Raw genomic sequence first — 25,369 nt, 5'->3', positions numbered from 1 at the left:
TTAAAAGCTGACACATATACTTTATAGTTATCAGAGGAAAATGTTAAATCGTCACAATAAAACAAAAAATACATAGTCTAAATAACCTAAGATGGATTTAACTTTATTATCTTTAAATACCAATGGCTTAAACAATTCTAGCAAGAGATCATATCTACTGAAATATTTAAAACTGAACAAAGCACAAATTGTCTTCCTTCAAGAAACTAATTTCAAAACAAATGACAATTAGAAATGGAATCATAAGGAATATATTATATTGGCACAATCCACTTATAAGACAAAGACAAAAAGGGTAACAATTTTGTGGAAAAAATGTGATTAACCTAGAAATCATTTATAAGTATGAAGATAAAGAAGGCCTTATGGCATTAGTAATAGTTAAATATAATAACAGAATATGGACCCTAGCCAATCTATACTGGTTCCCAGTCAGTGGATCAGGAACTCTTAAAAACACTTGGATTTCATCTCCAGTAATTATAAAGGCAACTTAATATTAGGGGGAGATTTTAACTGTATATTTGATATTTCTGAAACTACAAATAAAGAGCCACTGCATACATCTGCTGTATCAAAAGCTTTAAACAAGTGGGTAGAATCATTTCATCTTGTAGATACTATCACATTTAAAGAAGATAAATCTTTGTTGTTTTCCTGTAAAGATCACAGATTTGGTACCCAAACGAGAATAGATAAAATATTTGCTGCCCATGACTTACACTCTAAAATCATTAATTTCTCAATAACTCCCTGCCCCTTTTCAGACCAAAATTCATTGATACTAAAACTTCAAAATGGGTACAAAGCATTAATCTTTAACTCCAGAATTCCAGCATATTTAACTAAAATTAAAGAGTTCATACCCTGGTTATTATCTGAATTACAGTTCTTCTTAGATATTAATTACATCACAGAGATAAATAAAATAATGATATAGGACTCATTAAAACCTTACATATATGGTAAAACCCTAACTTGGTATAAAAAAATCAGAGAATGGGATTCTGAATTATTAGCTCTACAATCCAAACTTTTGTCACTGAAAGTTGAAAAAAATAAAAATCATTTGGAGATGAAAAAGAAAGTAGAAGTATTAAACAATAAATACAATACAATTCTAACACATAAAACTAGTTTAGCTTTAGAAAAATTAAAAATTAATACCTTGGCCACTTCTCCGAAATATCAACATAATTTATCCACAAGAATCAAAATCTAATAACATCAAAAGTATCTTCCATGAAAAGAAAGGTAAAAATGTCTCGGATATTGGTGACATTCTTGATGCCTATAGAAGTCACTATATGGAACATTTTCAAAAAGAAAATATACATATCAATCAAGTAAATCTAAATGAAAAATGTTCTAATATAAGAAAATATCAAAATTAAAACTAGATCTGCAAGCACCCATATCCTACAAAGAAATTACAGATACACTAAAAGAGGGTAAAAATAATTAAGCTCCAGGTATAGATGGCATATTAATGGAACTATATATTTTTTTTTCTTCAAAGATACTATCCCTCTTCTATAAAACTATATTAGAAATGCAGTCAGAAGCTTTAATACCACCCTCTTGGAGATATTCCTTAATCAGACCAATCCTAAAGGAAAACAAATTCCCAAACCTCTGTACCTCATATACATCTATATCATTATTAAATAATGACTATAAGATATTTATGACAATATTAAATACCAGAATGAAAATACCACTATCCAAAACAATAAATAATGATCAAAATGGATTTATATATCATAGACGGTTCCACATGAAACCATCGAATGTTCAGAACATCGAAGTTCTAATCATCGAGACCAGAACATCGATGTTCAGAACATCGGAGGTTGAAAGTGGAAGTGCCAGGTAAGTAAAACTGGTAAGATTTGGGTGTATATGCAGGGCAGCAAGGTGCCCTGCATGTTTTGTGTGTGTGTGTGTGTGTGTGTGTGTGTGTGTGTGTGTGTGTGTGTGTGTGTGCCATCTGATTGTTGGCATTGCAGGTAGGGTACGGGAAATCTCCCGTTTAGCGCTACCACATATAGCGGTAAACGGGAGATTTCCCTTACCCCACTATAGTGTGATCTTGGAGTTGGAATATTAAAGTAGGGGGGGTGTGGGTGGCACAGCCCCCACATGGGGGGTGCAGGGAGGCGAAGCCCCCCTGCATAAAATAGTTTTTGACTCTTTATTTTTCTGTGGTTCACTCTGAACCTTCGATGTTCTGAACATCGATGTTCTGGTCTCGATGATTAGAACTTCGATGTTCTGAACATTCGATGGTTTCAAGTGGAACCATCATAGACACACACAATGCAATATTAAAAGGATCATTTCTCTTATAGATTATGTTAATAAAGAAAATAAAGAAACACTCATAATTGGCTTAGATATAGAAAAAGCCTTTAATTCCCTAAATTGGGACTATTTATTCAAAATCCTAATGATATTTGAATTTCCTGCATTCTTTGTTTATCTCCTAAAGAATATATATAGAAATAATTTAGCGTATGTCAAGTTAGGTTCTTTCACCTCTGAATCTATACATATAACAAAAGGCACTAAACAAGGATGTCCCATGTCACAGATTCTATTTGCTCTGGCTATTGAAATATTGGCAGATTCAGTTTGTAACAATATAAAAATCAAAGGAATAGATGTTTATGAACAATACAATTCTAAAGTAATGCTATTTGCTGATGACATATTACTAACATTATGTAATACAAAAGAGACATTAGAAGAATTAGATATAGTAATTGACAAATTTCACATGACTTCAGGACTCGATTTCAATAAATCAAAATCAAAATTTTTATTTTTAAATTAAAAAAAAAGAACTGCAGACTAAGGGGGATCACATCATAGGGAAACTAGAATCTACTTTAAAATATCTTGGAATTGAGTTATGCAAGGATAATAATGAATTAGTCTAAAAAAACTACAAGTAAGACGTCCTGTTCAATTCTCAGCTAAAGCGTTTTATGTGTGGAGACATGCGTGAATGGCCGTACCTTCATTGAAGGTTGTGCGTCAGAGCTGGCAACTCGGTACGTAAAAATCTGCTGCCAATCATTAGCGGACCAGAGTTCCGCTGTGGCGACCCCTAACTGGGAAAAGCCGAAAGATACAACAAACAAAATATCATCAATACAATTAAAATCTCTGTGGAAAAATGGAACAAAATAATACTAACATTTGAAGATAGACTACACTTAATAAAAATGGTTTTACTGCCCAAGATCCTATATATATAGCCTTGGGAATATAACTGTTACCAGAAAAGAATATACTTAAAAAACTAAATTCATGCCTAATAACATTTTTATGTTTTTCCAAAAGAAACAGAATAGCTTTAATACATCATATCAGATCATGGAAACAGTGAAGATTAAACTTTCCTGATATAGAAACATATATGAAAGCATCAATATCTAAAACAATCTCAGATTGGATAAGTCCAAATTACTCTGCAAATTGGAAAGAATTACTAACTGCAATATCAATAAATGAATTTGATTTATAAAAAAAATTTCAAATAGATAAAAACAATTTGCCATGGCACATATTATGTATTAGTATGCAATATAACATAACTAAACCCACTAAAACTCATATGATTAATTATTACTTTGAATTATTTAGGAAAATTATTAATGCAAATGTAAATTTACAAAACTGGTTTGAGCTTTTCACACCATTTATAGTCACAAAGAACTTTCCACATAAAATGTATAGAGAAATTATTAATTCCTGGGAACAGAAAGGATTTGTTTGTTGGCTCCAGTGTATCAAAAAACTAAAAGTTTTAGATATGCAAGTAATAAAAACAACATACACAATTCCACAACAGGACTTTCTAACTTTACAGAGTATTCTGTCATATTTGCAAGATTTAAGTAGAATAATTAACAATTCTTCATTTAAATAAATACCTAAATTTATGAAATACATATATGAAATCATATATAATGACTTTGACATGGGAAACAGTATTTCAAAATTTTACAAAATATTGATAAACTATAAAACAACACCCAAAACCTCATATTGGAAATATATAACAAAAGGACCCTCAATACAGTTTACTGAAGATATTAAAACAAATATCTTATTATCGATAAAATATACATCCTTTACACAATACTGGAAAGTTTTTTAATTGGAAATGCTTGTACAGAGCATTCTTAACCCTGGATAGAATCAGTAAAATTAGTTCTTCCATAAAATGAATATGTTGGAGATGTGAGCAAGTATGCAATGCAGATTGGGACCACATTTTCTTTGATTGAGTTAAAATTAAGCAATTTTGGAATGGTATTAATAACTTTCTACAAGCTTTATTTAATGAATCATTTTATTTAACTAAAGCTCTTGTATTATTAAATGTGAATGAAGGTCCTTATCTGAATAGGTCAAACATGTATCTAGTATGGAATATACTTGCAATTTCAAGGATGTGTATAACAAGAAGATGGAATACAAACACAATACCAACTTTGGAAGACTTCTACAGCCTACTGAAGACCACAGCACTATTGGAAATTAAAATTAAAGAACTAAGAATTTATCCAGTCATTTATCAACAACTCTTGGGGAAAAGTCTTATTGCTGATTGACACTATACACTAATTGATCAGATACTCTGATAATGGATTGGACATACTTATAAAGTAACTGTATATATTAAGATCTGTTCAAGTGTCAGGCTAATGTAAAAAGTGTACATAGTTATTTAAGATGTTATGTATAAATATTATGGAATTCATTCAAATGAATTTGAAAAATAAAAAAAAAAATGAGAAAAAAAAGAACTTGCATTTGTGTTACACATCATCAGGACTTATTGTAATGGCAATTACTGAGAAAGTAGACACACAGCATATGACATTAGTTCATTTTTGACAAAGCATACAGAAGTAATAATGGCATACATTTAAAGGGAATGTATTACTGTCATGATTACTACTTGGGAAAGATGGATAAGTATTCCAGCATATAGTATACATATTTCCAGATTCCTCATTTTACTGATTTTCAGTTATCACAATTTACAAACTGTGATAATTTATATCATGCATAACACATGCTGTTATTAATAATATAGATATAATACTTTTCAGAAACCAAGCATTTGTAACAGCAACTCACAAGGGCTACATCTCATACAGACTTAAGTCTATTCAATTCATATGCAAACATATGTGTCAATTCATATTCTGAATCCCTCAGTAAAATTATCTGTAAATTGGATTCAGAACTCATTTAGTGTTCTGTTTCTTCAACTTCACTGCAATTAAACCTTTTCCCATAGAGATAAGTAGCTGACAAGTGCCTTTTATTCACTCAGTACTGTCCAGAGTGCTGACAGCAGTGTACCAGTGCTAGGTTAATTGTGGTACCGATGCCATTCCAAATTAGAAGTTAGGTTTTTACCTTGTGACGTGGAATACCATTCACTGCTAGTGACCACTGAATGTCAACAGTTTGCAATGCCAAACAGCAGGCAAAGATGAAACCAAAAAAAAAGATTATTTTAAACTGCCTCTTTGTGATGTTTTCTCAACGTTGTTGTATTATAACATCAACATCTCTACATCACTACTTTCAGACAAACAGCGCTGTATCTGGAGCTGAACCTTGACACCATGGAATCAACATGACATGTTTGAGATGATTTTCATTATTTCCACAAAGACAGAGAAAGAAAATAGATTACATTTACTCAATAAGTGGGATGGTGGCCTAACGGTTAAGGTGTTTGCCTTAAAAACACAAGGTGCAGGGTTTGAGTCTCACAAGGGATAATTGGCTAAGCTTAAAATGGCTCACAAGGGCAGTTAGCTTAGTACTAATCTATGAACCTATTATATCACTTTATACTAAAGGTGCAAAGTAAGTATTTTATCACAGTTGTCCTTTGCAATTGCCAGTAAATGTGTAGATGAATGGGATATCTGCAACGGTTAAGGTAGGACTTCCTGTCACAGCAGTAACAAATATTTGCAATATTTAATGGATGTGCTACAACAGCAGGGCTAGCTGCCAGGCGGTGTAAACCCAGGCTTGAGAGGATCATCACTGTTGAAGCTGAAACCCCAACCACATGCACAAAATGGGAAAAAGGGGTTGAGGATGCATGGATGGATATGCAATACTATAGTTGTTTTCTTCTCTTTCTTTTGTCAGCATCATTCTGTTTTTTATGTTTTTATAGCATGAATGCAATGTCATTTGGCCTGATTTTGATATGTGTTTGTATATTTAAATGTTATGTACATCATATGAATTACAGACAACATTTTACTCAGAGGCACAGTTGGGTCATAAGCATTTAGCAACAAAACTGCTATAAAGTAATCTCCTAAGTCAGTTAATGGTAGTTAATGTAATCCCTGACTTTGTGGTAACTAATTTCCCTGACAAACCCTCATTAAGTATACATCAAACTAGGAGGAGTGTGAAAGGCTAATTATTCCTGCAGTAAGTGTAATCATTCACACTTGCAAGCCCTTAGCAAGCAACACTTCCTTATGGTCTATCTTGTACTGCTAGAGTGTGTGCACGGAATTGTGTGGATACTCACCCTATGTTTACATGCCTAGCACTTAGTGCAGATTGTGTGATTCATGAATGCTATTGACTTTATACCTGATTTGCATAGTTACAGTGTTCACAGGGGTGAATCTGCACTGTATAAGCTCATCATGTTGGTAAGGCACTTGTATCATAGTAGGGAAGACTGTTTGGACATTAGGCGCCTTATTCAACCAAAGCCTGAGTACTGGCTTCATCCCAGCTGAGTGGAGGACAGCTACTGTCATCCCTTTGCAAAAAGGTGGAGCGTCCACTGATCCAGGAAATTATAGATCCATCAGCCTAACTAGCCTGATCTACAAGGCCATGGAATGGATTATCATGGACCTCATTAACAAGGACATTGGCAACCTCCAGACACTTGATCCCACACAGTTTGGTTTTGTCAAGGGGAGGTCATGCCTGTTAAATTTGGTCAACTTCTTTGAGACAGTCGCCAAGGCCATAGATGAGGGGAAGATGGTGCATACCAATTACCTTGACCTGGCCAAAGCCTTTGACACTATTCCCCACTCAGGTATAATAGGTAAACTCTCTCCACTAGACATCAATCCATATGTTACCAGATGGGTAGCAAACTGACTCACTGATAGAACCCACCTAGTCAAAATAGGGGAAGCCACCTCAAATAGTAGACCTGTAACAAGTGATGTACCCCAGGGATCGGTCTTTGGGCCTCTGCTGTTTGGGATATACTTCATGGAGGTGCATGTCAAATCTAGTGGGCTATGGGCTAACCAGGTTTGCAGATGTCTGCAAGTTGGGTGCTGTCATAAATTGCCTTAGTGATGTGGACATCCTCCAAGAGGGTCTCACACAAACAAATAACTGGTGCCAGAAACATGGCATCAAACTGATTGTCAAAAAAATGCATCATCATCCCTTTTATGGAGTGTGATATCCCCACCAAGTATCAAATTGATAATAAGGTCCTAAGCACGCAATCAGTCATGAGGGACTTGGGCACCCAGGTTGATAGCAAACTGACTTTTGACCACCATATTGCCTTCATTTTATGGAAAGATTTCTACATGGCCCACCTCATTAGTAAGAGTATCTCATCCAGGGACAAGGTGGTCATAACATCCCTGTATTCTTCCCTTATAAGACCCATTATTGAGTACAATGTCCCTTTCAGCATGTACCTCACAAAGCACATGCAGCAGCTGGAGAGACTACAGAGGTTCCTCACCTGGAGAAACCAGAGCCTCAAACATCTACCCCACACAGATAGGCTAAAGGTTCTGTCCCTCTACTCAGTCTCTTACAGACTCCTCAGAAGTGACCTCTGTCTGGCATACAAAGCAATCTCAGATCCCACCCTGATGGGAATGCTGCATATCTGCAAATGAAGCTCCACTTGAGTAACCTGCACATGTAGCCTCAACTTGGTCTGAGACCTCAACAGGACTTGTTGGCGGGACACATTTGTGTCCCAGAGACTCTTCCTTTTCATAGGTTCATAGGTTCATAGGTTTATACTAGGCTATCTGCCCTAAGGCATTTATAAGCCTAGCCCAAAGTTTTGTGGCTTACGCCACCCCTTATGTTAAAAAAATACTGTGCCCATTAGTTTGTTGTGCCTCTGTCCAGCAGTCACACAGAGATGATTCCCGGGGTAAACCTACGATCTCCCATCCACCGGTCAAGATTTCTCTTGAACAGAGCCAGCGAGGTGCTCTGCCTCACATGGACCAGGATTTTATTCCACAGCATAGGGAGTCTCTGGGTGACAAATCTATCCCTCCAGCATGTCCTATTTATATCCATGCTAAGGTTTAAGTCGCTTGCTCTAGTGGATCTGGTAGATTTGGATTTTTGAGGTGGAGCATGTCCATTAATTCCGGGTTGGACATGGCCTTGTATGTCAGGCACAGGTCACCTCTGAGCAGGCGGTATGCGACTGAATAGAGCTGGGGTTTCTTCAGTCTGGCAGCATATGACAGATTTTGGAGTCCCTTTATCCTTTTGGTGAGGAACTTTTGGGGTCTCTCCAATTGCTGCAGGTGTCGGGTGAGATACATCCCGAATGGGGCATTGTACTCGATCATTGGTCTGATAAGTGAAGAGTACAGGGAACAATGACCTCACTTGATCTGGATGTGAATCCCTTCATGATCAGGTGGGCAATGTAGAAGGTCTTTCTAACCACTTTAGCAATGTGAGTGTCAAAGAAAGGCCACTGTCAACCTGGGTCCCCAGGTCCCTGATAACCTCTTCTGTGCTTAATGGATTGCCACCTATATGGTAGCTTGGGGTTACCTTGTTTTTCCGAAGGGTATGACTATACATTTTTGGCATTTAACTTCAGGCCATGGCTCTGGCACCAGTTATCAGTTTCCGTGAGACCCTCTGAAGGATATCTGTGTCCGATGTACTTTCCACTATGGCCCAGTTTGCAGTCATCTGCAAACTTTGTCAGCCATAGTCCTCCTATGTTTGCCTGTACTTCTGAGAAGTAGATGCCGAACAACAGGGGGCCAAGGACTGAGCCCTGTGGGACACCACTTGTGACCGGCTTGGAGTCTGACATGGCGCCAGCAACTCTAACCCTGTGGGTTCTGTCCTTTAGCCAGTTTGCAACCCATCTTGTGACATATGGGTTTACATTTAAGCTGGTAAGTTTCTCTATAATACCAGAGTGGGGTATCGTGTCGAAAGCTTTTGCAAGGTCAAGGTAGGCTGTATGGACTGCCTTTCCCTCATCAATGGCCTTGGTGACTGTTTCGAAGAAGTCGACCAAGTTCAAAAGGCATGATCTGCCCGTGACAAAGCCAAACTGGGTCGGGTCCAATGTCTGCAAGTCCCCTATGTCTTTGTTTATGAGTTCCATTATGATCCTCTCCATAGCCTTGCAGACCAGGCTTGTTAAGCTTATGGGGCGGTAATTACCAGGGTCCGTAGAGGCACTGTCTTTGTGGAGTGGGACCACAGTTGCCGTACGCCACTCCTTGGGCATGTATCCTGTGGTAAGGCTAAGATTAAACAGCTGCCTTATATGCGGGTTTAGTTCCTCATTGAGTTTGTGTAGCACACAGCCGGGGACACCATCCGGTCCCATTGATGCTGTGTTTTTAGCTTTAGAGAGAGCAGCTTTCACCTGCGCATTTGAGATGTCTGGGAGGCTACACTCCGCTGGGATAGTTATCTCTCCTTTTGGGGGGGAGAGGGGGGTGAAGTTTGTACTGAACCTGTATGCCAGTATGTTGGCAATGTCTGTGGGTTCAGTGATTTTTGTATCATTTTGGACTAATTCTGCACATATCTGGGAGTTTCCACCCAGGTTTCTAACATAGCTGAAGAAGGCCTTATGATTGTCTTTTGAATCTATTGCAATTTTTCTCTCAAAGTTGGCCTTGGATGATTTTATGAATGCTCGTATTTTTTTTTACTAATAATGATCAAGGGTGTCTTCTCTTTTATGGATTTTGCTTTATCATGTAACAGCTTTCTCCTCTTATTGTAAAGTTTGTTTATGGCTGGGGTCCACCAGACTGGACGTTTGCCCTTGGTGGAAAGAGTCTTGGTTTTATTAGGGATTGCCTGATCCATGCAGTCCTGGAGGTGTTCATAGAAGGCATTTGTAAGGGCTTCCGCAGCTTGGATTGTGGTTTCCACTGGCTCAGGGGCCTTGAAGGATACCACACCAGTCTTGAGTAGTGTGAAGTTTGCTTTAGAGAAGTTCTTCACTGTGGTCTTTTTTGTTTGGGGTGGGGGCGGGATGTGGATTTCCAGTGAGATAAGTTTGTGATCTGATCTCACCAATGAGGGATATAGTTCCAGTGTGGAGCATTTTGTCCCCATGTTTGTGATGATGAGATCTAGTATATTTTCTCCTCTTGTGGGAACGGTGACTAGTTGTTCCATGGCATTTGAATTTATGAACTCCAGGAACCTTTGGGCTAGAAAGTTGGGGCTTGAGTAATGTTCCCAGTCTATATTTGGGTAGTTGTAGTCACCCAATATAATGGTGTTTGGAGATACATTTATACCCTCCAGTGTCTTCAGGAAGGCTGTGTGGGGTTTATGGAATAGACTCCCTCGCCATGTAAAGCAGAGTACCTCATTAACCCTTTTTAAGCGCAACCCGGATAACTGGATGGGGACCAGAAAATACACCCCTGGGATTCCACCTGTGTCCCTGCTGGACAGGGGCATCGGGTGCTGACTTGTTGGAACATGGGCTAAATTCTTGGCTAGGCTTGTAAGGGCATCAGTGCCAATAGCCTAGTAAGTTCCTATGATCCTATGATCCTATGACTATCTTAGTCTAAATATTTTTTGTAAATATTTGTATTTTTTTCTTATGAATATGGAGCTTTTTTTGCTTGGACCTCCACTGAAAATGGGTACCTTTTTGCTCAGTTGGAATTTCCTGGTAAATAAATGTCAATAAACAAATACATAATGAAATCAGCTGGCTTCTCACTCACATGCTCTCACTTCTTTGATGTCAGGTTTGGCCACCTGTAAACATCCTACTCCACCCCTACTCACCGTGTTCAAATGATAATGACTCTGCCCTGTCCTTTGCTTATTTCTCTGTCACTTAGGGTTGCCTATGTCTGATGCACAGAGTAGATAGCTAATGTCTGCTTACTTAGATGCTTGCTTTAATGGAATGTATTGCAGAAACTTTTTTTATTCTTTTCTCATTCAGTTATAAATGGTTTATTATGTACTTATTGATCCTCGTTGTATTTATATTGTAGTCATACTAATGCAGTCCTACATCTTAGTAATTATTGTATTTGTATTGTATTCATGGTAAGGCAGTCCTACAACTTAGTAATTATTGTATTTGTATTGTACTCATGGTAATGCCATCCTACAACTTAGTAATTATTGTATTTGTATTGTATTCATGGTAATGCCATCCTACAACTTAGTAATTATTGTATTTGTATTGTATTCATGGTAATGCCGTCCTACAACTTAGTAATTATTGTATTTGTATTGTATTCATGGTAATGCCATCCTACAACTTAGTAATTATTGTATTTGTATTGTATTCATGGTAATGCCATCCTTCAACTTAGTAATTATTGTATTTGTATTGTATTCATGGTAATGCCATCCTTCAACTTAGTAATTATTGTATGTGTATTGTATTCATGATAATGCCGTCCTACAACTTAGTAATTATTGTATTTGTATTGTATTCATGGTAATGCCGTCCTACAACTTAGTAATTATTGTATTTGTATTGTATTCATGGTAATGCAGTCCTACAACATAGTAATTATTGTATTTGTATTGTATTTGTGGTAATGCAGTCCTACAACTTAGTAATTATTGTATTTGTATTGTATTCATGGTAATGCCGTCCTACAACTTAGTAATTATTGTATTTGTATTGTATTCATGGTAATTCCATCCTTCAACTTAGTAATTATTGTATGTGTATTGTATTCATGATAATGCCATCCTACAACTTAGTAATTATTGTATTTGTATTGTATTCATGGTAATGCCGTCCTACAACTTAGTAATTATTGTATTTGTATTGAATTCATGGTAATCCCGTCCTTTAACTTTGTAATTATAGTATTTGTATTGGATTTGTGGTAATGCCATCTTACAACTTAGTAATTATTGTATTTGTATTGCATTCATGGTAATGCCATCCTACAACTTAGTAATTATTGTATTTGTATTGTATTCATGGTAATGCAGTCCTACAACTTAGTAATTATTGTATTTGTGTTGTATTCATGGTAATGCCGTCCTACAACTTAATAATTATTGTATTTGTATTGCATTCATGGTAATTTATTTTATTTTATTTTACATTTGTTAACTGGGGGTGTCTGACTGAGCCGAAAAGGCCCTTTTTCAGCAGAGACCCGGGGAGAAAAGCTCCACAAAGAAAAATTACAGACACATTTAATTATTTAGACATGATCAGTATACACACAAATTACAAGAGACATGTTTTTACAGTGGTATGCGGCACATAAACAGTTACAGTGGAGAGAACAAACAAAAAAAAATAATTTTAAAAATAAAGGTAATTAATAGATTTGTGGTGTACAGCTGAAATTTGGAACATAAGTAGAATACATACATAGTACACAGGTACAGTACATACATTGTAGATTAGCCAGTGTTTGTGAGTAAGATTGAAAACTATTATCAAGTGCTCTAGATTTTGTATGTATATGTTATCCGCTTTCACTAGCCTGGGGAACAATTATGGCACTGCCAACTTTGCTTGAGATGTTGCCTGATGAGGTCTTTAAAGGAGGCTTTGGATGATGTGTTTTGAATGCTAGTGGGGACAGAGTTCCATTTTTTAGCCACTGAACTACTATATAGTGCATCTCCAAAGCTATTGTGGCTGTTGGTGACTTCTAGTAGTAGTTTGCTTGATGATCTAAGAGGCCTTTTGGCTGAGTGATGTTGTACTAGGTTGAGGGCAGGACACTTATTGGGGAGGTAATAGATAGAATGACAGAGGCAGAGCTGATTGTAGGTTAGGAGGCTGGGCAGTTCAAGCCAGTGGAGCTGTCTCAAAGCAATGCAGTGATGAGTTCTATATGAGCAATTTGCAGCAAAGTGGGCAATTCTGTTATAGCAGGCTTCCATTTTGCTTAGTTCAGTTTTGTTGAGATTAGTCAGAATGGGAGATGCATAGAGTAGGGTGGATAGAAGTAGGGAGCGAGGAATGGCTGATCTTGTGTTATTGGTAAGAAATGGTTTGATACGGTAGAGTGACCCCAGTTTAACATGTACTTTTTTAATAGTTAAGTTGAGATGACTATCAAATTTTAGGTGGGAGTCTATGGCTTTTGCCAATAGCTTAGCCTGTGCCACTGGAGCAATTGGAGTAGCATTTGTGGAGTAGATAGTGAACTGACTGTTAGTGTTTTTGTTAGAACTGGTTATAATCATAAGCTGAGTTTTCTTTGGATTGAGGATAAGTTGGGCTTTGGTAAGGTAGTTTTCAACATCAGAGAATGCTAGTTGAGTTGTTTGCAGGAGGGTGGGAATGTTTTGTGCAGCACAGATTAAGGTAGTGTCAGCTGCATACTGAATTATAGATGCATGCTGTGTGGAGGTATGGAGGTCATTTGTGAAGACTGTGAATAGTAGTGGTCCTAAGATAGAACCCTGTGGGACTCCTATAGTTATGGGCAGCTGAGGAGAGATAGAATTTTCCCATTTCACAGGTTGGTACCTGTCAGTTAAGTAGCTTTGGAACCAGGTAAGAGTGGAATTTGATAGATGATATTGGTTTAGTTTGTTTAGCAGGATTTGGTGTGAGACTGTGTCAAATGCTTTGGACATATTCAAAAAAAGAGTTGACACCTGTAGGCCTTAATTTTTGAGACAGTTTACTTTGTCTGTGAAGCAGAAGAGGGCTGCAGTGATACTATGGGCAGGTCTGAAACCATGCTGAGTAGGTGACAGGATGTTGCTGTCTAGGGGATAGTTTAGCACCTGGGAATGGATGCATTTTTCTAGGATTTTGGCCAGGGGGGAGAGTAAAGCAATGGGTCTGTAGTTATTAAGTTCAGTGGAGGTCCCGGCTTTATGTATGGGTGTAACATAGGATATTTTCCAGAGTTTGGGCACATAGTTTTCAACAATTGATCTGTTTATGAGAGTGGAGACTGGGATAGTAATAGCATCTGCTGTGAGTTTCAAGAAATAGCTGGGGAGTAGGTCGGCTGCTGTTGATGAGGTTTTTAGTTTGGAGAGCATGCTTTTGATTGAAGTGGTGGAAACTGTTTTGAGGGTAAAGCTTGTATTAGTGTTATTTGTGTTGGGGGATAGTGAGGAAGGAACTGTCCTGTGATACTAAGGATAGAACTGAGTTCACAAAGTGGGAGTTGAATTGTGTTTCGATGGGAACTTTAGTGTCAGAGGTATTTGGTTTGGGGTTAGCCTTTTGGGTGGATTTTAGTAGCTGGTTTACATTTTTCCAAAATTTTTGCGGGTTGTGTTGGTATTTAGTTTGTAATGTTGTGTAGTAGGATTTTATGTCCAGCCTAATGCATTTTTTTGCACGGTTGCGCAGTTCTTGGTACTTAGTTAGGCTTTGTGCTTCTTTGTTTTTTTGATAGTAAAACCAGGCAGTGTCTCTGGACTTGAGGATTTTTTTTGGTTTCTTTACTGAGCCAAGGGTTTGTAGAGGTTCTAACCTTGATTTTGCGGAATGGAGTGACAGTGTCTAGGTGTGGTAGAAATGTTTTGTTGAAATATGCTACAGCCTAGTCAAGTGGGAGGGTTTTTAGGGGGGGGTCCAGTCACAGTTACAGAGTAAAGTGTTGAGGACCTCAGGAGAGAATCTTTTTGTGTTTTTAGTAGATATATAGTTAATGGTTTTGCATATGCTTGTTCTACTTCGTATAAAGTATATTATGTTTTTAAAAATTAATATATAGCATTTTTATTGTCTGCTATTTAGTCTTCGAGTGTATTTTATTGCTATTAACTAATCTGCACAAGTAACTGATTTGTCTGCAGTTAAAAGCATTCTGTATCTCTACAAATCGTTATCTGTTTGTGCTTTCTGTAGTGCTACTGTCTGTAGGCTATTGTCCCCACCCTCCTGCCCAGTTGGTGACTTGCTGTTATACTTGGTGGCTTTGCAGTTGCCTGCCCCTACTGTAAATCTGATCTGTGACACGCCCCTACTGTAAATCTGATCTGTGACACGCCCCTACTGTAAATCTGATCTGTGACACGCCCCTACTGTAAGTCTGATCTGTGACACGCCCCTACTGTAAGTCTGATCTGTGACACTCCTCCCAGTCTAGTGTCATTAGCTCATTGCCTTAATATTGCTACAACTCAAGTGCTCTAGGTTGCACTGCATCTGAAGTGTTTGTGTGTTTTAGCTGCTTTTCTGTATATATAGACTTCTCTGATTCTTTAACTAAATAAGCTCTGCAAAGTTGTTTTATTGCATTCCTGCCTGTATTTCTGAGTTTTTTGCACTTTTAAAGTTTGATTTTGCTTAGTTTAACTGTTAGGCTACACACTCAAGTACGCTAGCCGAATTAAAGCATTTACTGTGTTTCTGTACCTACTTTCTGCTACTTTGTAAAAAAAAAAAAAAAAAAAAATCCTTGTTTCCCGCCTTTACTGAACTAGAATATTCCAGTCTTCAGGTATTGCTGATCTCTAGGCTGTGTCATAGTTCATGTGTTGCCCATATCCTTATTTGGATAGGAGGAAGCTTCTTTGTTCACCAGTGAGAGTGGGGAGCTCTGAGCAGCCTATCTGTCCCTTGAGGAGTGGTTCCAGCCCAGTGACCTGTAGCTTATTGGCTGTTTTGGGCCATTTCCTATCTCTTTCTAACCCCCTGCTTTAAAGCCAGCTTTAGCGCGCTTTTGCGCTTGTAATTTAAAATTTGTCCTGTTTGTTGCATTTATCTGTTGAGGCTACACACTCAAGTGCGCTAGCCTATGTTACATATTTATTGCATTTTTCTACTGTTTGTTGCAAAAAAGAAAAAAAAAATATCCTTGTTTCCCATCTTTCCTGACCTAGAGTAGTCCAAATGCTGTATTCTGGACTTTCGGAAAGTTCCTGTGTTGCCATTTCCTTTCTTGGATAAAGGGAGGCTTCTTTGTTCACCAGTGGCAGTGGGGAGCTTTGAGTAGCCTATCTTTCCTTGGAGGAGTGTTCCCAGCACAAGAATCTGGGAGTCTATTGGCTGTTTTGGGTCAATTTCTAGCTCTTTCAAGTCCCCCTGTATAAAACCTGCTTTAGCGTGGCTTTGTGCGATTTTGTGCATAGCGCAGCATCGGGCAGCGCCACTTAATTGGGTTTAAACCATTCTCAGCTCCACAAAGTCTGCTCTTCACTTTTTCCCTTAGAACTGATCTAGTTCTCATAATAAACACCCTATTCTCACTCTAAAGCCTGGCACTTGCTCACTAAAGCAATTATATAAGTCAGCACTAAAAAATTAAAAGCACTACACCCTCACAAACTCCCCTTGAATACTTTGTTCCCCATTGGCCCTTTTTTTCAATTATAAAAGAATTCCCAATACTATTCTAGCATGTCCAAAGGTCAGTTGTCAATCTCCTCTCTGGTCCAGCTGGTGAATCTGGGAATCTTGAGGCAATGTTACAACTGCCTCATGTACACAGACAACCCTCTCCTCCTCCCAACAAATTCCAACACATGTGAGAGATTCAACCATATAGCCAAACTGGAGGCTAAGCTCTCTCAACTCAGTACTGGCATAACCAGTCAGGAGGAGAAGGAAACCACACTCACTACAATTCCAGTCTCACATAGACCTACCACGACAGCAAACCAAACACATAAACACACAAAAACATACTGGAGGCTCTAAATAAAAATCTGCCTAAGCAGCAGAGACCTTCAAAGCAGACACCCAAGCAACCGCTACCCCAAAACAAAACACATGCAACACATAGCTCACAAAGCCAGTGTGCCAAACAGTCACAGCCCTTAAGGCTAAACAACACACCTGATACACTTGTAATAGGTGACTCTATCATCAGGCACACTGACGTCCCGCTCACCAGGCTGAACAAGGAGAAGGACACGGTGAGCTGCCTGTCGGGCGCTAGGATCCGCCACATAACACAAGCACTCAGGTCACTCCAAGGCAAGTACAAATATGACTCAGTCATTGTCCATGCTGGTGTGAATGACCTGAGATGTACCTCCCTGGACTACATGAAAAGAGACATAGAGGAGCTCTCTGAGCATGTAGCCCAGGCCGGTATGACCCTGACCTTAAGTAGCATCTTACCCTCACCAGGAATGATGCCACAATATGAAGACAAGATGATCAATTTCAACAATTGGCTTAAGTATTGGTGTCATTTAAAGGGGATCCAATATCTGTCTGCCTAGAATGACATGCTCGACAAGCCATGATGCTTCGCTAGGGACGGCTTGCACCTGTCACCCCTGGGCTTTCGGATATTGGCAAAGGCTCTTGCCACCCCGTAGTGCCTTTTTTAGGCAAGGCTCAAAAGACAAGGCTCACAGACTCCACGTGGGCCAGCAGAGTAATCCAGGCTGCAGAGAGCTGAATAAGCGACTTTTCTTGATACTAAGTATATTTTTTGTTGCTTTCCACATCTGAATACCTAGCAACTGTATTTCGCCTGCCTTTCTGTTACATTGAAGCTGTTTTTACTGCATTTAACTTAATATTGCACTTGGAATCCTTGTTTGTTACTATTTGACTGTATTTGTAGCAAATTCTTCTGTGTAAGCTGTAGTAGCTGATTCATAGCATTTATAAGTGTTTGCTGTACCTGTTTCTGCCTGTTTTGTGAAAAAAAGAAAAAATATCTCTTGGTTTTCCTGCTTTACTAGTTTAGTCCAGTTTCAGAGTTGCTGATTCCTGGGCTTTGGTTGTAGTTCCTGTGTACTGTTTCCTTGTCTTATTTGGGGAAGGAAGCTACCTTGCTTTCCTGCTTTACTAGTTTAGTCCAGTTTCAGAGTTGCTGATTCCTGGGCTTTGGTTGTAGTTCCTGTGTACTGTTTCCTTGCCTTATTTGGGGAAGGAAGCTACCTTTACCAGTGGGAGTGGGAAGCATTGAGCTGCCTTTTGTCCAGTTTTGTGAGGTTTCAGCCAGTAACTAGTAGTTTATTGGTCGTTTTGGGCCAGTTTCTAGCTTTTTTCAGCCCCCTGGTATAAAACTTTCAGCTTGTACCTACTCAACACAGACTCCACGTGGGCCAGCAGAGTAATCCAGGCTGCAGAGAGCTGAATAAGCGACTTTTCTTGATACTAAGTATAATTTTTGTTGCTTTCCACATCTGAATACCTAGCAACTGTATTTCACCTGCCTTTCTGTTACATTGAAGCTGTTTTTACTGCATTTAACTTAATATTGCACTTAGAATCCTTGTTTGTTACTATTTGACTGTATTTGTAGCAAATTCTTCTGTGTAAGCTGTAGTAGCTGATTCATAGCATTTATAAGTGTTTGCTGTACCTGTTTCTGCCTGTTTTGTGAAAAAAAAGAAAAAAGAAAAAATATCTCTTGTTTTTCCTGCTTTACTAGTTTAGTCCAGTTTCAGAGTTGCTGATTCCTGGGCTTTGGTTGTAGTTCCTGTGTACTGTTTCCTTGCCTTATTTGGGGAAGGAAGCTACCTTGCTTTCCTGCTTTACTAGTTTAGTCCAGTTTCAGAGTTGCTGATTCCTGGGCTTTGGTTGTAGTTCCTGTGTACTGTTTCCTTGCCTTATTTGGGGAAGGAAGCTACCTTGCTTACCAGTGGGAGTGGGAAGCATTGAGCTGCCTTTGTCCAGTTTTGTGAGGTTTCAGCCAGTAACTAGTAGTTTATTGGTCGTTTTGGGCCAGTTTCTAGCTTTTCCAGCCCCTGGTATAAAAGCGCTAAACGCGTTAGTGCGATTTAGAGCGATTTAGCGGAGCTGCCACTGTTGCACACTAGGGCAGTGCGGTTAAGCAGGTTTAAACTATTCGGGCTACCTAAAGTCCACTCTTCAAATTTTCCCTTAAAACTACCTTCCTCGAACTATACTACTGATCAAATCAGCGTATCCTATAACTAAAAGATCAACTCTACTTGACTCCAAGTAGACTATTCTCTATCTATTAAACCTAGCACTTGCTCCTACAGTACTTATTACCTTGATATGGCACTCTTGTCATAGATAGTACCCCAAAAGGCAATCCCCCATTTCTCGGTCACCCACGTCCCCCGGAATCTTTTTTTAAAGTTTTTCGTCTACCCTTCTAGCATGTCAAGGGATCAGTTGCTAGTGTCCTCTCCTGCTCAGCTAGTGAACCTGGGAATATTGAGGCAATGTTTCAATTGCCTCATGTACCTGAACAACCCTTTCCTCCTCCCACAAAACACAAATACATGTGAGAGATGCAACTATACGGCCAAACTGGAGGCTGAGCTCTCTCAACATAGGACTGGCAAGACCAGTCAGGAGGAGAAGGTTACCACACACACTACAGACCCAGTCTCACATAGTACCATTACAACCTCAAATCATACACATAAACACACAAAGACATACTCGGAGGCTCTGATCAAAAATCTACCAAAACAGCAGAGGCCACCAAAGCAGACACCCAAACAACCACCACCTCAGAACACAACACCCGCAACACATAGACCTCACAGTCAGAGTGTCAAACAGTCACAGCCCTTAAGGCCAAACACAATGCCAGACACACTAGTCATTGGTGACTCCATAGTCAGACACACTGATGTCCCGCTCACCAGACTGAGTAAGGAGAAGGTCACAGTAAGCTGCCTGTCGGGCGCTAGAATCCGCCACATAACGCAAGCACTCAGGTCTCTCAACAGCAGGTACAAATATGACTCAGTCATTGTCCACGCTGGTGTAAGCGACCTGAGGCACCTCCTTGGACTACATGAAAGAGACATTGAGGAGCTCTCTGATTATGTAGCCCAGGCAGGTATGACCCTGACCTTGAGCAGTATCCTACCTTCACCAAGAATGATGCCACAATACAGAGATAAGATGATCAGCTTTAACAATTGGCTTAAACACTGGTGTCATTCAAAGGGGATCCAGTATCTGTCTGCCTGGGATGACATGCTGGACAAGCCACGCTGCAGGGCGGCTTGCACCTGTCACCCTGGGATTCGGATATTGGCAAAGGCTCTTGCCACCCCCATAGTGCCTTTTTAGGCAAGGCTCAAATTCTAAACCTACCACCCTAGAACACAAAAAGGAAAAAACTAAGGGTAATGCTGCTCAATGCCAGAAGTCTAAATCTCAAAATGCATGCACTCGAGGCCCTTCTCAGTATGGAGAACATCGATATCTGTGCTGTGACAGAAACCTGGTTCAAGGCTCCTGAGAGCACCCCAGCTATCAGGTTTTACCTCATATCATGCGTTCGCCCCAAAATCTGGACAATACCAAGAAAGGAGGGGGGGGTATCCATATTCATCAAGGACACCCACACCTCAAGACTGGTGGCAATGCACGATGCATCGGAGACCATCCAGGTGCAATTAACCATAGGCAAGACTGCTCTGCAAATTGTAGCATGTTACAGGCCACCCTCACAAACTCAGGAAACTCACATGGCCTTCCTGAAAACACTAGAGAGGATAAATGTATCACCAAACACCATCATACTAGGTGACTTCAATTACCCTAATATAGACTGGGAACACTACTCAAGCCCAAACACCCTAGCCCAAAAGTTCCTGGAATTCATAAACTCAAATGCCATGGAACAACTAGTCACCATCCCCACAAGAGGAGATAACATACTTGATCTCATCATCATGAACATGGGAGCACAATGTTCAACACGAAGTATACCCTCACTGGTGAGATCAGATCACAAACTAATCTCGCTGGAGGTCCTCATCCCACCCCACCTGAAATAAAAAGACCACAGTAAAGAACTTCTCAAAAGCCGACTTCACACTTCTAAAGACTAGTGTGGTCTCCTTTCAGGCCCCGAGCGGGAAAACAATACTCAAGCCGCTGAATCACTTACAAACGCCTTCTACCAGCACCTGCAGGACTGCATGGATAAGGCAATCCCAAGCAAAACAAAGACTCTTTGTACCAAAGGCAAGCGTCCAGTCTGGTGGACCCCAGCCATAAACAAACTCTACAACAAAAGGAGGAAGCTACTACAAGATAGAGCAAAATCCTTAAAAGGTAAGACACCCTTGATCACTATAAGTAAAAACTAAGAGCTCTCATAAAATCATCCAAAGCAAATTTCGAGAGAAAAATAGCTAAAGACTCAAAAGACAATCATAAGGCCTTCTTTAGCTATGTTAGAAACCTAGGAGGAAACTCCCAGATATGCTCAGAACTAGTTCAAAATGATGTGAAGATTACTGATCCTACAGACATTGCCAACATACTGGCTGACAGGTTCAGTGCAAACTCCCTCCCCAGCAAAGGAGAGATATCTATACCAAATGAGTGCAGCCCCCAAACATCTCCAGCCCCAAGTGAGAACTGCTCTCTCCAAAGCAAAACACAGCATCCATGAGACCCGATGGTGTCCCCGGCTGTGTGCTCCACGAACTCAATGAGGAATTAAACCCACAGCTAGGACAGCTGTTTAATCAAAGTCTTACCTCTGGATACGCACCAGGAGTGGCGCTGCAACTGTGGTCCCACTTCACAAAGGCGGTGCCTCCACAGACCCTGGAAATTACCGCCCATTAGCTTGACAAGCCTTATCTGCAAAGCCATGGAGAGGATCATAATGGACCTCATAAATAAAGACATAGGGAATTTGCAGACTTTGGATCCAACCCAGTTTGGCTTTGTCAAAGGCAGATCATGCCTTTTAAACTTGGTTGACTTTTGAAACAGTCACCAAAGCCATTGATGAGGGAAAGGCAGTCCATACAGCCTACCTCGATCTGGCTAAGGCCTTCGATACAATACCCCACTCTGGTATCATTGAAAAACTCATCAGCTTAAATGTTAACCCATACATCACTAGATGGGTTGCAAACTGGCTGAGTGACAGAACCCACAGGGTCAGAGTTGCTGGCGCCATGTCAGACTCAAAGCCTGTCACAAGTGGTGTCCCACAGGGCTCAGTCCTGGGCCCACTCTTGTTTGGCATCTACTTTTCCAAAGTACAAGCAAACACAGGAGGGTTATGGCTGACAAAGATTGCAGATGACTGCAAACTGTATAGTAGAAAACACATCTGACACAGATATCCTTCAGAAGGGTCTCACAGAAGCGGATAACTGGTGCCAGAGCCACGGCCTAAAGTTAAATGCCAAAAATGCATAGTCATACCCTTCGAAAAACAAGGTTACCCTAGCTACCAAATAGGTGGCAATCCACTGAGCACAGAAGAAGTTATCAGGGACCTGGGGACCCAGGTTGATAGTAGTCTGTCATTCGACACCCATGTAGCTAAAGTAGTTAGGAAGTCCTTCTACATTGCCCACCTTATCATGAAGGGATTCTCATCTAGATCAAGGGAGGTCATAGTCTCCCTTTACTCATCACTCATCAGACCAATGATTGAGTACAATGCCCCATTCGGAATGTATCTGACCCGACACTTGCAGCAGCTGGAGAGGCCACAAAAGTTCCTCACCAAAAGGATAAAGGGTCTCAAAATCTGTCCTATGCTGCCCGACTGAAAGAACTCCAGCTCTATTCAGTCTCAGAGGTGACCTTTGCCTAACATACAAGGCCATGTCAAACCCAGATTTGATGAATATGCTTCACCTCAAAAATCTAGATCCATCAGAGCCACAAGGGCGGAGACTTAAACCTCGACACGGCTATTAATAGGACGTGCTGGAGGGATAGATTCATCACCCAAAGACTCCCTATGCTGTGGAACAAAATCCCGGTACATGTGAGGCAGAGCACCTCGCTGGCCTTGTTCAAGAGAAATCTTGACCAATGGATGGGAGATCGCAGATATACCCCAGGAATTACCTCAGTGTCACTGCTCGACAGAGGCACAGCAAAATAATGGGTATAGTTCCCCATACTAAAGGGGTGGCGTAAGCCACAAAACAATGGGCTAGGCTTATAAATGCCCTCGGGCAGATAGCCTAGTATGAACCTATGAACCTATGAACCTATGAACAAACCCACCTCCATAGGTATCACAAGGGATAAGAAACTAAGAGTAATGCTACTCAATGCCAGAAGTCTAAACCTCAAGATGCATGCACTCGAAACTCTCCTTAGCATGGAGAACTTCGATATCTGTGCAGTAACAGAAACCTGGTTCAAGGCTCCTGAAAGCACCCCAGCACTACCAGGTTATACCTCATACCATGTTTTTTGGCCCCAAAACTTGGACCGAACCACAAAAGGAGGGGGAATATCAATATTCGTCAAAGATACCCACACCACCAGGTTGGTGGCACAGCACGAAGCATCAGAAACTATCCATGTGCAACTGACAGTGGGTAAAACTGCCTTCCAGTTTATAGCCTGCTACAGACCATCCTCCCAAACCCAGGAACCCCACTCAGCCTTCCTGAGAACACTGGAAAATATGAAGGTCTCTCCAAACACCATTATATTGGGTGACTTCAACTACCCTAACATAGACTGGGAGCATTACTCTAGCTCCAACACCCTAGCCCGAAGGTTCCTAGAATTTATAAACTCAAATGCTATGGAACAACTTCTTGCCACTCCCACAAGAGGGGAAAACATACTGGACCTGATCATCACCAACATGGGGACTCTATGCTCCAGACCAGAAGTGTATCCCTCACTGGTAAGATCAGACCATAAACTAATCTCACTGGATATTCACATCCCAACCCCACCCCCTGCCCAGAAAACCACAGTGAAAAACTTCTCTAAAGCAAATTTCACACTCCTCAAAACTGAGGTGGAATCCTTCAAAGCCCCTGGGCCTGTGGAAAATACGGCCCAGACCGCAGAATCCTTTATAAATGCATTCTATGAACACCTTCAGGAATGCATGGATCATGCATTCCCAAATAAAACCAAGACCCAATCCTCCAAAGTTAGGCATCCTATCTGGTGGACCCCAGCCATAAACAAACTATACAATAGAAGGAGGAAGTTACTACATGATAGAGCAAAATCCCAAAAAGGGAAGGCATCTCTAATCAGTATTAGGAAAAAACTACGGGCACTCATAAAATCGTCTAAGGCCAGCTTCAAGAGAAGAATTGCACAGGACACTAAGGATAATCACAAGGCTTTCGTTAGTTATGTTAGGAACCTGGGTGGGAATTCCCAGATATGCTCAGAATTAGTCCAAAATGACAAAAAATACAACAAACCCACAGACATTGCCAACATCCTAGCTGACAGGTTCAGCGCAAACTTCTCCCCCCCTTCCCCACCAAAAGGGCAAATATCTATCCCAGTAGAGTGCTGCCCCCCTGACATCTCAGATGCTCAGCTAAGAGCCGCCCTCTCCAAAGCAAAAAACACAGCATCAATGGGACCAGACGGTGTCCCGGGCTACGTCCTACATGAACTCCAAGATGAACTAAACCCAAATATAAAACTACTGTTCAGTCTCAGCCTTACTACAGGATATGTACCCAAAGAGTGGTGTACAGCAACAGTGGTCCCTCTCCACAAAGGTGGTGCCTCAACGGATCCTGGAAACTATCGCCCCATAAGCTTGACTAGCTTGGTCTGCAAAGCTATGGAAAGGATCATCATGGACCTCATAAATAAAGATATTGGGGACCTACAGACACTGGATCCTACCCAGTTCCGCTTTGTTAAGGGCAGATCCTGCCTCTTAAACCTGGTCAATTTCTTTGAAACAGTCACCAAGGCCATTGACGAGGGGAAGGTGGTCCACACAGCCTACCTGGAGCTTGCAAAAGCCTTCGATACAATACCCCACATGGGCATTATAGATAAGCTCACCAGCTTAAATATAGACCCCTATGTCACTAGATGGGTTGCAAACTGGCTCAAGGACAGAACCCACATGGTTAGAATTGCTGGAGCCATGTCAGACTCCAAACCAGTTACAAGTGGCATCCCACAAGGCTCAGTCCTGGGACCTCTCTTGTTCGGTATATATTTCTCAGAGGTACAGGCTAACACGAAAGGACTGTGGCTGACCAAGTTTGCAGATGACTGCAAACTGGGCGCCATAATAGACTCTCCAGCCAACACAAGCATCCTACAGAAGGGCCTCATAGAAACAGACAACTGGTGCCAGAGCCATGGCCTCAAGCTAAATGCCAAAAGGTGTATAGTCATCCCCTTTGGCAAAAACAAAGTGCCCACAAATTACCACATAGGTGGTAATCCATTAAGTGCAGAAGAAGTAATTAGGGA

Source organism: Protopterus annectens, chromosome 5.part0 (assembly GCF_019279795.1).
Source record: "Protopterus annectens isolate FY-2018-M chromosome 5.part0, PAN1.0, whole genome shotgun sequence".
Lineage (NCBI taxonomy): Eukaryota > Metazoa > Chordata > Ceratodontiformes > Protopteridae > Protopterus > Protopterus annectens.
This window is presented reverse-complemented; position numbering follows the sequence as displayed.